The sequence below is a fragment of the Phacochoerus africanus genome, chromosome 4 (genome assembly GCF_016906955.1).
Source record: "Phacochoerus africanus isolate WHEZ1 chromosome 4, ROS_Pafr_v1, whole genome shotgun sequence".
NCBI lineage: Eukaryota > Metazoa > Chordata > Mammalia > Artiodactyla > Suidae > Phacochoerus > Phacochoerus africanus.
The window spans coordinates 48,100,682-48,113,246 of record NC_062547.1 but is presented as its reverse complement, the minus strand read 5'-3'; the positions used below and the strand labels follow the sequence as shown (position 1 = coordinate 48,113,246).

The 12,565-nt window shown below is 43.4% G+C and overlaps 1 protein-coding gene across 3 annotated transcripts in view; it reads left to right on the top strand.

Annotated features, from left to right (window-relative positions):
* The window catches only part of TEAD1 (TEA domain transcription factor 1), a 274,411-nt gene that overhangs the window by 331 nt on the left and 261,515 nt on the right, over nucleotides 1-12,565 (top strand). Inside the window, exon 2 of one of the 3 annotated variants that reach the window (XM_047776265.1) lies at nucleotides 537-680. The exons of the other annotated variants lie outside the window; for them this stretch is intronic. The gene's annotated coding sequence lies outside the window, so the exon portion shown is untranslated. The remainder of the gene's footprint in view (nucleotides 1-536; nucleotides 681-12,565) is intronic. 3 annotated transcript variants of the gene reach the window in all.

The window sequence follows — 12,565 nt, the reverse complement described above, 5'->3', positions numbered from 1 at the left end:
GGCTCGGGCCGCTCTTTCTCTCGGGGCTCTGCTTTGTGTGCGGCGGGTGAGCGGGCACGCGGAGGGCTGGGGCCGGGCCCCCGCGCCTTCCTCCCCGCGCCCCTTCAAGGTGAGCGGCTCGGCGCCGCGGCGCGAGTTGCCGGGACGCCAAGTTGGGCCGCGCGCTGAGGAACCCGCGCGGCAACAGGCGGCCCCGCCAGCGGCCCGGGAGGCGCCGGGGCGGCCGCGCCGCGCCCCCCGCGCCCCCCTCTCGCGCCTGTCCGCCAGCCCGCGCGCACACGCACACACCCTCGGGCAGTTTCCACGTTCTTCTGGGAGAAGTCAGAAGTTCGGAGCGAGCGCGGGCGGGGAGAGCCGCCGGCGCCGCCTGGGAGCCCCAAGCCGGCCCAACTCCCCCCACCGCGTCTCCCCTGGCCGCCCCAGGCGCCGGGGCCCCCGAGGCCCGCCCGGGGTCTGAGCCGACTTGCGCTGCTGGAGGAGGTTTCGTTCCTTCTCAAAGATGAAAGGAGGCACGGTCGTCTTTGCCGCTTCTCCAGGACTGTTGCTACCGCCGCCGCTGCTTCATTGCACATTCAAGTGGAAAATTTTCAGGAGTCAGCAGAAACATTGTGTCCAAAAAAGACTGAGTCGCAGTTACCACCAAACCCTGGAGGAGACTCTCCTTGGAAAACTTCCCTTTGGTAGGAAATACTGGGGGATTTGTTTGTTTATTGGAAGAGAAATGATTCCCCAGGAGGGGAGAAAATCAGGGTGCACTTCTAGTCTTTGTTCGTAGCAGCAACATTTGTTTTGTTCAGAAGTCCAGAGGCCCGCTTTAAAGAAAGTTCAACTTGTATGAGTTTCCTTTTTTTTCTTTTAAAATGTTTGTGTTTTTTAAAAACCGAAAAAGCATTTTAAATGAGTTGAAAACAATGGAGGGCTCACACCTTCCTTATTTTCCCTACGAAAATAAATAAAATCCAGATCACTATTTTCTTTTGCTTTTTAATTCTTTCTTTTTAAAGATTTATTTAAAGTTGAATGGTGTCACTGTATAAAAATATTTATGGAACAATGAAATACCAGCCACCAGCATTTCTCAGGAGGCTTGTTAACGTCTCAGAAGCAAGTGGCTGCCTGTGATTTGCAGAAATGAAAATTGACCTCAGTGAGCACTGGAAACTTAGAGACAGATGATGTTCCAGGAGCGGGTAATGTAAAAGGCCGTGTTTTAAAAACAGTGCCTTGGAGGAAGCCCAGGTCCTGGGACAGAAAGGTCTGCAAAACCTATCGGATTTCAAAACAGTTCAAAAAATATTTGTATTAAAAATGCTGCAGACATTGCAAAGTGTCAGCTCAGGACATCGACATGTTTTTTTCTTCTCCACCCTTCATCCTGATTTTTTTCTGGAAGTTTAGGTGGTCTGATCACTTGTGTGGTGGGTACCTGCAGGTGGTTCCCTGAATAGATTCCTACAGGAAGACGCAGTCTGGATTCATTGTCAGAGCAGGGAGTGGGCTCCCTTCTCTGCTGCTTGCAGTGAATCTTGGCTGGTGTCTCAAACTGGCGGGGGGGAGGGGGGGGGTCTCTGCCAGGGTACTGTGAAGTAGTGGTTGGGGAACAGACGTCAGCCTGTCCTTTCACTGTTGGGTTTGTGCCCTTATGTAAATAGCAGGATCTTTGAGCCCAAACATATCTGAATGCCTGTAAGGGCCAAACTTAGATCCAACTTTGGTAAGAATCTTTCCTTTTTAGAAGGAAATAGTAGAACTAATTACAAAGTGACTCAGGAAAGACAAATGGATTAGCTGAACCTTTGTCAGCAGTGAGGTTTTGAATTGTTGATTGTTTTTTGGGGAAAGGCTTATTTTTCTAATCTCATTATTCCCATAAATGGTCACAGTTATTTTTGTTTAGTATTTCTTTGTATGTGCAACTCTCTGTTAGACTCTCAGGTTTCAGGTTTTAAACAGAATTTACAATTCTTTTATTTGCTCTTGTTGTAAAAAATGAACTGATAAGCTGTATCCATTACTGGTTCTTGCCGATGGTGTAAAGGTGCCAATGCAGACCATTTTATTTTTACTTTAATGATAAGTATTATTTCATTTGCAGTTTTAGGAGAATATCAGACCACCTCTTCCTTTCTTCCTTTTCTTTCTTTCCTCTTTCTTCAACTTTGAAACAAAACTAATGTGACAATTTGCCCTGACAGTAAGAGTAAAAAAATATTAAAGAATTTTTGTGTAGATTTCTCCTCTGTGTAACCTTTTCTAAAGTAACAAATAGAACTCCATCCAGGGAACATGACTGAGAAAGGTTATTGAAGGTTTTTTTGTTTTGTTTTGTTTTTCTTTTTTTCCCCCAAAACATAAACCAGGACTTACCATGGCATATACTTAATGAAATTTAATTTAAAGGAGGAGGGCATGCTAGCTTAGTTTGAGCCGGACTGAGCTGAATTTCTCACCAAGAGGTGCTTCTTTGCATTGTGGTACTGAGTGTGCCTAGGCCCCAGCAGCAAACTAATTATATATAAGGGCCTGTGGGGTCCGAGCGCACACGGGAGGCAGGGAGGGCGCAAGAGGGGCAGCCTGGGGAGTCTGCTTCCTCCTCCCTTCCCCTCTGCCTTTCTCCCTTTCTTTTGCTTTATATGGCAAGAATTATATATTCATATACTTACTTTAGGCACTGGTAACCCCACTTTTTTTTTTTTTTTTTAAGAAAAAAGTCAGGCAAGCCATAAGGAAAAAAAAAGTTCAGGTTTTTTGCTGCTTGAGTTTCAGTCATTTATAAATAATTTTGAATTTTGCTGACTCTGACAACATAGGACTGCATTAAGAAATGCCCTCTTATGAGGGCATTTCTTAATGGGAAGATTTGGAGGAATATGCTTGTAGTCTTATCAGTGAGGGTCTAGATCATATCTGTTGTCACATTTTCAGTAGAAAAATGTGTAACGTGGACAGTTAGAGAATGCAGATCCCAAATGTTAGACAGGTCTTTGAAGGAATGAGCTGTGCCATTTATGGTATTTTAAGGTTTCTTGCTTCAGAAATGGATTGATCTGTCATCCATGGCAGTCAGACAATAGTTTGTGCATCTGTGGGATTACTCTTCTCTCTAATCTCTCGCCTTATTATGTGTTTAATTGTGAATGTAATTATACTGCCTGCAAATGAAAATCGTGGTGTCTCATCACTCAAAATGTTGGTGCAAATAACTGTGACTCTGATCCCATGTATTTAAAGTGACCAGGATCGCATACAGACAGGAGGTAGATAACACTTTGAAGCTTGTATTTTTAGGCACTTTATCTTGTTTCTTATAGAGAGACTGTGAAAGGACGGAAAAATATTGCGGAGTGAAGGTAGTTCTTAGAGGTTGGGTCTGTTGAGGGGTAACACTCTTGGGGGCTCTTTTTCCCCAAAGACTGAAGGATACAGGCCGGAACAAGTGTTGGGCTCTGTAGACTTGAAGGAAAATCAGAGCCCACCTTTCTGTTAGTAACTGCGGGCATTCCAGCTTCCTGTTTCAAGTTCAGTGACTGGAACTGCAGAGTGCTAATGTCCTACTTCTGAACTCGGCAAGAAAAGTGTATTGTAAGCCTACTGCCCTTTGACAGACTTAGACTGTGCTGCTGGGCTATTGGGGACCGACCGATGACTGGAGTAATCTCTTACAGCTGCGTGGCACTTTTTCTTATTTTATCTGTAGAAGCCGCAGATTACCCTGTGGTATTTAAATTAGAGCCCAAGTCATGTTTGAACGATATCAGTGACATATTTTATTTTCTAGTTGGTGAAGGTAATACAATCAAATGCTTCAGGTCCACCCTAAGCATTTACTGTTTCAGGGTTGGGCTTTTGGACCAACACCAATTTTGATCCCCTTGTATCGCAATTACTGAATACTTCTGAAATCAGGGGAGTTTGGGGTCTTCCCTCTTCTGACATAGTTTATGGCATGCTAGAGTATTTGGCTCTAAATATCGGGAGAGTTTTTGTGTGGGTTTTCATGTTGTTTTGTTTCAAAGCTGTGAGCAGCTGAGAGTTTGCAGTCTAAGGTTGTCATCCTAAGCTTCTTCGGCACTCTCCCCTGTTTGAACTCAGAGTTGAAATCCATCGACTTCTTCAGCTACATTTGAGCTTTGTGGTGGTGCAGCATAAGAGAATTTTGAAGTAAGTGTTTTTATTTTAGAGATGCTCCGAAGAAGAGTGGGTTTTCAGGACAGTGTTTCTTACTGGGTGGGTCGCTTTCAGCTCTGAAGTTCTCCTTTTGTCCACTGGCTTTTTGCATGGTTGGGAGGATTCTCAGAAAATAGTTTCCATAGTCTGGGAGTCCTGCCTGGCTAACTGTGAAACCACTGGTCTCTCTTCTGATTGGGTAAGGGTTGGGGTGGGGGGGCGGTTGTTCCTAAGAGGCTGTCTTTTCTACTTTTGTGGCAGGCCAAAGGAAGAAGGCTCTGTCCTGGCTGTATCCCCACCCCCTGTATTTACTATCCCAATGCAGTGCCTTCTGCCCTTCTCCCATTAGTTTTTAAGGCTCCGTCTTAGGATTTCATCAGCAGTTTTAGTTTGAGGAGCCAGGCGCGGCATTGGAAACAGGGGCTTAAAGGAAAGAGCCAGTTTATTGATGCACAAGTTAAGCACCACCTTTGTCTCCATTGGGAAATTCTAGTTGCTTTGAGGCATCTGACAGGTTTAGATGTGTGTGTAAAGTGACTGAAACACTACTGAAGATACAACAATGGCGAGTGCTGTTGTTTTTACTGATACATAAACTGAAAAACGGCTGCTAATGGTGGGAAATGTTAATTATGTGAGAACATATTGAACTTATATTCTCTGGCATGAACTTTTAAAAAAAAATGCATGAACTGCACTGCTTTTTTATAGGCACAGCTTTCTAATTATCATAATTCAGTTCAGCTCCGCTCTTGGATGGAGTTCAAGTGCAATCTCAATTTAACTTGAAAGGAGATTTTTTTTTTTTAACTGAGAATGTTTAAGAAAATTTGAAAAGTTCATCCAGGAATGTTGTCTACTTAGGTGTGGTTAATTGGGGGGATGAAATGAGTGACTTTTTGTAATAGTGAACTAGATCTGAATATTGGGAAAGAGACTTTTTTCTTTCTTTCTTTCTTTCTTTTTTTTGCTTTGTAGTGTATCCAAACCTACGTCTTGTACATTTTTTTTTGCATAACCAGATGCTGTGTGTTGCTGTGTTCACTTTGAAAACTTATTTTTTTTCCCTGATAGTAAACTAAATAGATACTTTATTACCATCAATGATACAATCTTCTGCAAAAAAAGGAACCTCTTTTAAGAGAGTAGAAAGAAAGAAATGCAGAAATCTTGTGAATTCATTTGACAAAAATCACTATTACTCTTTTATACTGACCAAGCCTTTAGAAGGTACTGTCTTATCTGGTCATACTTGATGGCATTTTGTGAAGGGAATTATCTTTGTCAGCATTCATTCCAGTGTTCAATGTCCTTTACATTTTCTGTGACCTTAATGTCTCTTCCCCCCCCCCCCCCGTTTCTCCCCCCAAAATAATGAAGCCCGGGCACCAAATCCTCTGTGGAATCAATTTTAATTGGAAGAAAGAATAACTTCAGCTGGACCTTCCGACTTTCGTCCAGTCTGACTTCTGCTGCTAAAATGCAAAGGGAGCCCGCGGAAACCAAATGACTTCATTTGCTCTGGCACTTAAGAGCTGAATTCACTTCCATGGTGGTGAAATAAAAGGAGCCAAGTGTTTTAAATAGCCACTCCCCGAGGCCCGCCCGCCTGAGTGTTTTGAGAAAAGCGCATTGTCTGCTTGCAGCTCTAGCTGGGAGCCTGCCTGGCTCTCCCTCCCCCACCAGGCAGCTCTGTTTCTGAAGTTGACATCTGGTTTTCTCTCCATTCACCTGATGTATACCCACACACGCGCACACATGCAGCGTGCACGCATGTGTCCTGCAGGTAACTTGGTTCTTTGACATTGAATGTGTGTGTGTTTCAAGTCACTCCTGGGACAGGGGAAGGCACACAGCTAATAGCACAAAATAAAATGTAAACACAGTAGCTGCCCCACATGCCGCTGCTGTGGGTTTCTGTCCGATGGTGTTTTCTGGGTAGGCGTGCCTATTGTTGTGGCAGCAACAGGCGGCAGAAGTTGGGGCACCATATGGCGGATGTGGGCCTCAGATAAGCTGTCTGGTAATTTAGCTCATCAATAGCATTTTGATATGCTTCATTTTCAGATCACCCATCACTGGCCAGGGGTGTCTTGAGGGCTAACTGATTCTGAAACCATTGAAACCTCTATGTGCTGATGCTTCCTTTGGTGGAATCTCTTTCAACCCTTTCTTCCTTGCTGCCTCTTTTTTTTCAACCACAATGGTGGTTAGAGTTAGAATGCCACATCAGCTGAGGGAACCGTCAACCCTGTCTTGAAATCTGGGATGCTTAGAAGACTTCATCAGGTATTTTCACTGACAGAAAAACAGAAAACAAGTTATTGAATAGCATTTGTCCTGGAAGAGCCAAGAAATTCTCATACTTCAAAATTTGCTTTTGTTTTAAATACTGGGGGAAAATAAGGCCAATATGGTTCTTAATTTTGATAAAATGTTTCTAGTTTTGTTGTGCATTAAAAATACCTCCTTAATTTTCTTCCACCTTTGAGTCTTACCTTAATCATCAAGAGCAAAAATGATTAGCATGTATATAACTGGAAATCAAAGGAAGTGTTATCTGTGATTTGGAGGCAGAAAGCTTCCTTTATGGACTAATTCTCGAAGAGGGAAATGCTTCAAGAACATCTGTACTCAGACATCTGAGTAGATGTCCAATGAAGTTGAAACAAAACTAAAATCTCTGCCCCTGGTAAATTGATAGGGGGACTCCTACCAACTCAGGGATTCTGCATTCAGTGGGTGGCTCAGTGGAGATTTCATGATGTGCACGACCACATGCTCATCAGCCACGTGACTCTCATTCGGCAGACCTTCTGTCGCCCCCACCCCCTGCACACTCCTCTTTTTCTCCTTTTCAGGCCCCTTACCTTTCCCCACCTTTTGACTTTCGGGCTTCTAATTCTCAGCTCACAGATCTGTTTCATCACTAGCTAATTCCGAATGGTTCTCACTCAAACCCAGAGCAGCCTCCTTCCACTCCTGCCTGTCTCAGGGAGCCTCTGCCTCACCAGTGGATCCCCCCTGAGCATGCGCTTCATAGCCTCTATAGAGCTTTCCACAGACTGGATATCAGCCCCAAAGGAGGGCTGGCGTAGGTGCTGTGTTTCTAAGAGATCCCATAGTGGTGTCCACCTCTTATTGGGAATTATTGCTCTAGGCATTCTAACTTTTAACCTCAGATGGAGTCAGACTAGATTTGGCCATCCCTCCTACCTCTAAATGGGATTTTTCCTATATTTGTGAGGTGATGTACCTAGGAACATATAGCAACTATGAAATTCACTGAGATGTTTTTGGTTGGTTTTGAAGATATGCAGCACAAAAACAGGTTGTACTCTTCTGTGCAGGAGAAGCAATACGATGAACAGAACCACCTTCTCTGTGCTCAGGACACATCTGTTACCTTTTGGGAAGATGGAGGTAGTTTGTTTCCAGAGAGGCAAGCATCAGGCTTGCTGGTGAGGGTTTTGAGGCCTGATTCTTGCCTCGCTGCCTGCAGAGGTAGTTTTACTTTTTGAGTTCATAGGGGTTCTCATGTCCTACACCTTGATATTACAGTGTGAGGGTTAAGAAGGATGATCTGACAGCATCTTGAAGATGAGCATGATTTTGCTGCGGATAAACCACGTTTGGGGGAGTTCTAGTTGTGGCTCAGCAAAAACTAATCTGACTAGTATACATGAGGATGCAGGTTTGATCCCTGGCCTCGCTCGGTAGGTTAAGGATCCATAGTTGCCGTGAGCTGTGGTGTAGGTTGAAGACATGGCTCAGATTCAGAGTTGCTGTGACTGTGGCGTAGGCAAGCAGCTGCATTCCGATTTGACCCCTAGTCTGGGAACCTCCATATGCAGCGGGCGTGGCCCTGAAAAGACAAAAAACCCATGTTTGGCTTTTCATTCTTTCCTTTCTTCTCCCTTCCCCCCATCTTGGACTCTTTGAAATCCATATGTCTCAGTTTTACATAGAATTGCTGCCTTCCTCTGGATATTTGAACATTTGCAAGTGCTACTGTGTGTCAGGGATTTGGGGATCAGCCAGAGGTGGTCAATGACTGGCCATCAGTAAAACATCGTGCAGAGTTCCCAGTTTAGCAAGGAAAAGAGGCACGTAAAGAGATCATCACTATCCATGGGGAAGCCGTGCATTTCGTATATCATGATTTCCAAGATGCAGGGTTTTTTTTTTCCATATTTGAGCATTTTCAAAATTGGGATGTGTCCCGCAGTTATGGCTGACCGGGTGGTGTTTATAACCCAACGATGTGGTTGTGTTCCCTCAACCTGCAGAACAAATGCAGTGGAGAGGAGGAAGATCCTGGAGGCAGTCGCCACGCATTCCTAAGAATGCTCTTGATGTTGCCAGTGTACCTGTTGGCACGGAGGGCCATGGTGTGTGGAAAAGCATGGATATTGATCTCTTTGAGTAGTCTTAGATCTTACCCAGTTTTGTTTGCTTATAGTTTCCTTTTTTTGTATGCATAAGATTGACATTTGATACAGTTTCAATATGTATAAAATATGATTTGTAAGTGATGAGGCAGTGTTCTGGCATGGTGTTTTGCAACAGTGTATTTGTTAAAAATAAAGTCATGCTGCATTTTACAATCACTGGTGTCTTAGGGTTGATGAAATGTTGATGAAACGTGTTTGCATCTCTACCCAAAAGAATCTGAGAGATTATACATTATTAACAGGGTTGCTTTGAGGGAGTGGATTGGGAAGGGGGAGGGGCTTTCATTTTTTACACATTTGTAATTTTTGGGAGCACGAATTTTGTCATGTAATGTCAGAACAAAAGAATAAAAAAACATCAGTGGGGGCGGGCAAGTATTTGTGATATATTCAAAGAGCTGTCTGACCCAGTGGTGGGGATGGAGGAGACCTTTGCAGAGAAGGTGATGTTGGAATTGGCCCTTGAAGGGAAAAGCATTTTTATAATTTTACTGGTTTTTTTTTTTTTTTTTTTGCCGGATGCCATTTTGGAATTAGAGTGGGACTAAGTTGTTAAACAAATGAACAACCCCTCCCCCCATGAAATAACCTCCAGAGTAATGAACTGGACCTTCAAATAGCCATAAAGAAGATTCATTGCCAGTCTTGAGCTGCTATAGATCTAAAACTTGACTATGAGCAATTAATGAAAGAAGCAAAAGGGAGGGATGGGACTGGTTGTAGAGAGCTGGAAGCTTCCTGATTCTGGTTTGGAAAATGGCCGGATAGTAACACAGGTTTATAGACACAGGTTGGGAGTTGGGCACACCTTAGTTGGCTCTTGGCTCAGCCACATTTGTTCTGTGTCCTTGGACAAATTACTTCCTCTCCAAGCCTTGGTATACCCATCCGTACATTTTAATAGAATGCCTCCTGTGTGTCTGACACATAATAAATGCTCAGTAAACAGCAACTTCACATGCTATCTTGTACACCAGGTCTTTCCGGATTTCCTGCCAGGTCAGCCTGGACATTGACTCTTAAAAGAGCACCCAAGCCAAGGCTAAAGCAGCTGCTTAGAAGAGACAGACTTCTGGTCTCAGGCAAATGGATTGAAATCTAGGAGGGGCTGAGGCATCCCATAAAGTCTGAGACCGTTAATCTCTTTGAACCACACTTCCCCTATTCATAAAGTAGAGGAAATCCATCAGTAAACACAGCATTTGAGGTCATTCCTTGCCAAATGGTAAGTGCAAGTTAGATGGAAATGCTTCCCAAGGTGGGTAGCGTAGTGCTCCTTCATCCTCTTGAAAGGAAACCGCTCTCTTAGGTACTTGCTTGGATGCCACTCTCATAACTTTAGGATTGAATTCTAAAAGTTCTTCTCGAAAGTGGGTGTATGGAACTCATCTCTTCATAGAGAAGCTGTGTTTAAGGTCCTGGACCTGCTGGCAAAGCCATTGAGGGCATCACCTCTGGGTGTGAGAGAAAAAAAAAAAAAAAAAAGGCAGAGAGGTACCTTCCTCTACCTTTGCTGCCCTCATTGCACCTCTTAACCTCTTCAGAGGCAGGCTGCTTATCTTCTCTGTGCCCTCAGTTTCCTCATCTGGAAGATGGGCTGATGTTACCTAGTTTGAAGGGCTGTGGTAATAATGTAGATAAGAGCTAGCTCAGTAGGCTAGAGCTGCAGGTGTGACTGCTGTCAGACTTGTCCTTTTCCTCTGCGTACTCCAAGCTCTTGACTTAAATCTGCTCCTCTCATCAGATTCCTTTCTCTGGGCCTTAGATATAAATCAAATAATAATTTATACTCATTTGTGAATGACAGCCCCTCCCTTTGCCAGTATAGTTGCATATTTAAGAGAATGTTAATCCAGAATGCTTCCTGGGTAGGTGAGCAGAATCCTTTCTGGGAGGTGGTGGGGAGAAACCTGTGGGGTTTTTTTTTTTTTTTTTTTTTCCTTAACGGCTGTGCCCAAAGCACACATAGAAGTTCCCAGGCTAGGGTCGAATCGAGCTGCAGTTTGCCAGCTTACACCACAGCCACAGCAATGCCAGATCTGAGCGGCACCTGTGTCCTGCACCACAGCTTGCGGCAATGACAGATCTTAACCCACTGAGTGACCAGGGATTGAACCCGCATCCTCATGGATACTCATGAGATTCTTAACCTGCTGAGCCACAGCGGGAACTCTGAAACCTGTGTTTTCAAAGCCAGATGCCCGAAGCTCCACTTGATACCCAGCTACACTTCGGGGTGTGTCAGTGTCTCCATGTTTTCACACTGGGCCACTCCCAGTGATTGGTTAGAGCAGTTAAGATGGCTTTGTGTGAACCTGGCCCGAGGACCACCTGCATTTTTACTGGTGTCTTCTCCTGCGGCTTCTTAACCAGGGTATATAGAACTGTGTGCTTTAAAAGTTTAAAGTTAAAAATTAAGAGTTGGCCCAACGTTGTAAATTGACTATACTTTAATAAAAAATTTTTTTTAAATTAATAGAGATGAGTAGACTTGTTGAGAAAAAAGGTTTTCAGAGGCAGGCAGACTGACAGTTGAAGAGGGGAGAAAGGTAGATTTAAAAACAATGATTCATAACCTGTGAATCTACTAAAAGTCACTGAATTATAAAGTGTGAATTTTATGGGTTGTGAATTTATTTATCATAGAAGAAACAAAGCAGGGTACTCCTGTTATTCCTCACAATGTGTTTTGCTGGTCAAATGATTAAGATTGATATTTAGAGCAATGACTTAATGAGAGTTTATATCTCTGCTAGTTTACTGGTTTTAGTGAGGAGCCTACAGGTATCCATTAGAAGTATCTACAGTGAAAGTTTTCTTAAGAAGAATAACTTCAGTAATGTGAGATGACTTCTTATTTTTTTTGGTGTCCTTTTTTTTTGTTTTTTGTTTTTTTTGTTTTGTTTTGTTTTTGTTTTTGTTTTTTAGGGCCCAACCCACAGCATATGGAGGTTCCCAGGCTAAGGGTTGAATCGGAGCTGCAGCTGCTGGCCTACACCAGAGCCACAGCAGATCCAGGCCTCGTCTGAAACCTACACCATAGTTCATGGTAACGCTGGATCCTTAGCCCATTGAGTGAGGCCAGGGAATGAACCTGCATACTCATGGATGCTAGTCAGGTTCGTTAGCACGGAGCCATGAACTCCAGTGACTTCCTTTTTAGTGATAAATGTTGACCGCCTTAACTACCCATACGGCTTACACTTTAAACAGTCCATGAACTAAATCATAAAGGATAAGTAAACCAGGAGATCATGTGGGAGAGAGACCTGGAAGACATACGATGCCACAAATCAAGTAACAAATTTGATTTGTAAGTGATTTAAGAGAGGAAAAATTGACCCCAGCATAGGTTAATTTATACTTTGAGTTTCAGGCTCTGCTCTGCCCATTTTTTTAATTTTAACTTGGGCTTTCTTGTTCCTGTGTCCTCTTACGAGATGCTCACTGTCTTCCTCATAATAACTGTTTGTGGTAGTTTTTATCCATTTTTAAAGGATTAGTCTCTACTGTTCCTTGTGGCTGTGTAACTTCTTGCTTGGTGCAGTCCTGGTTTGTGGTTGTCATGGTGCAATCCTTAAAAATACCTTCTTTTACTCTCAAAATATCCTAGTTTGGACAATACACCTGTATGGTCATCCTACTAATAGGAACTGTTGAGGAAACTGGCTGACTCCCTTTAAATCAAACAGAATAGAGAGAAAAATCTCCAGTGAGAGAATTTGGGGGTGGCCTAGTGTAGCTTGTGTAGCAGTGTTATTAATGAAGGAGTGTCTCAGGCTGTTTCTGAGGCCAGAGTTTCAGTAGGGGAAATTCAGAGAACGACTTTTCCTATAAACCTGTGCTAGTTTCACCCAAAGTATTTCAAACCTTCTGCTGTTCTGTGGATCAATTCATAATGAATTTTTTTGAAGTGTCTCATCATTCATTAGAATGATTCAGCA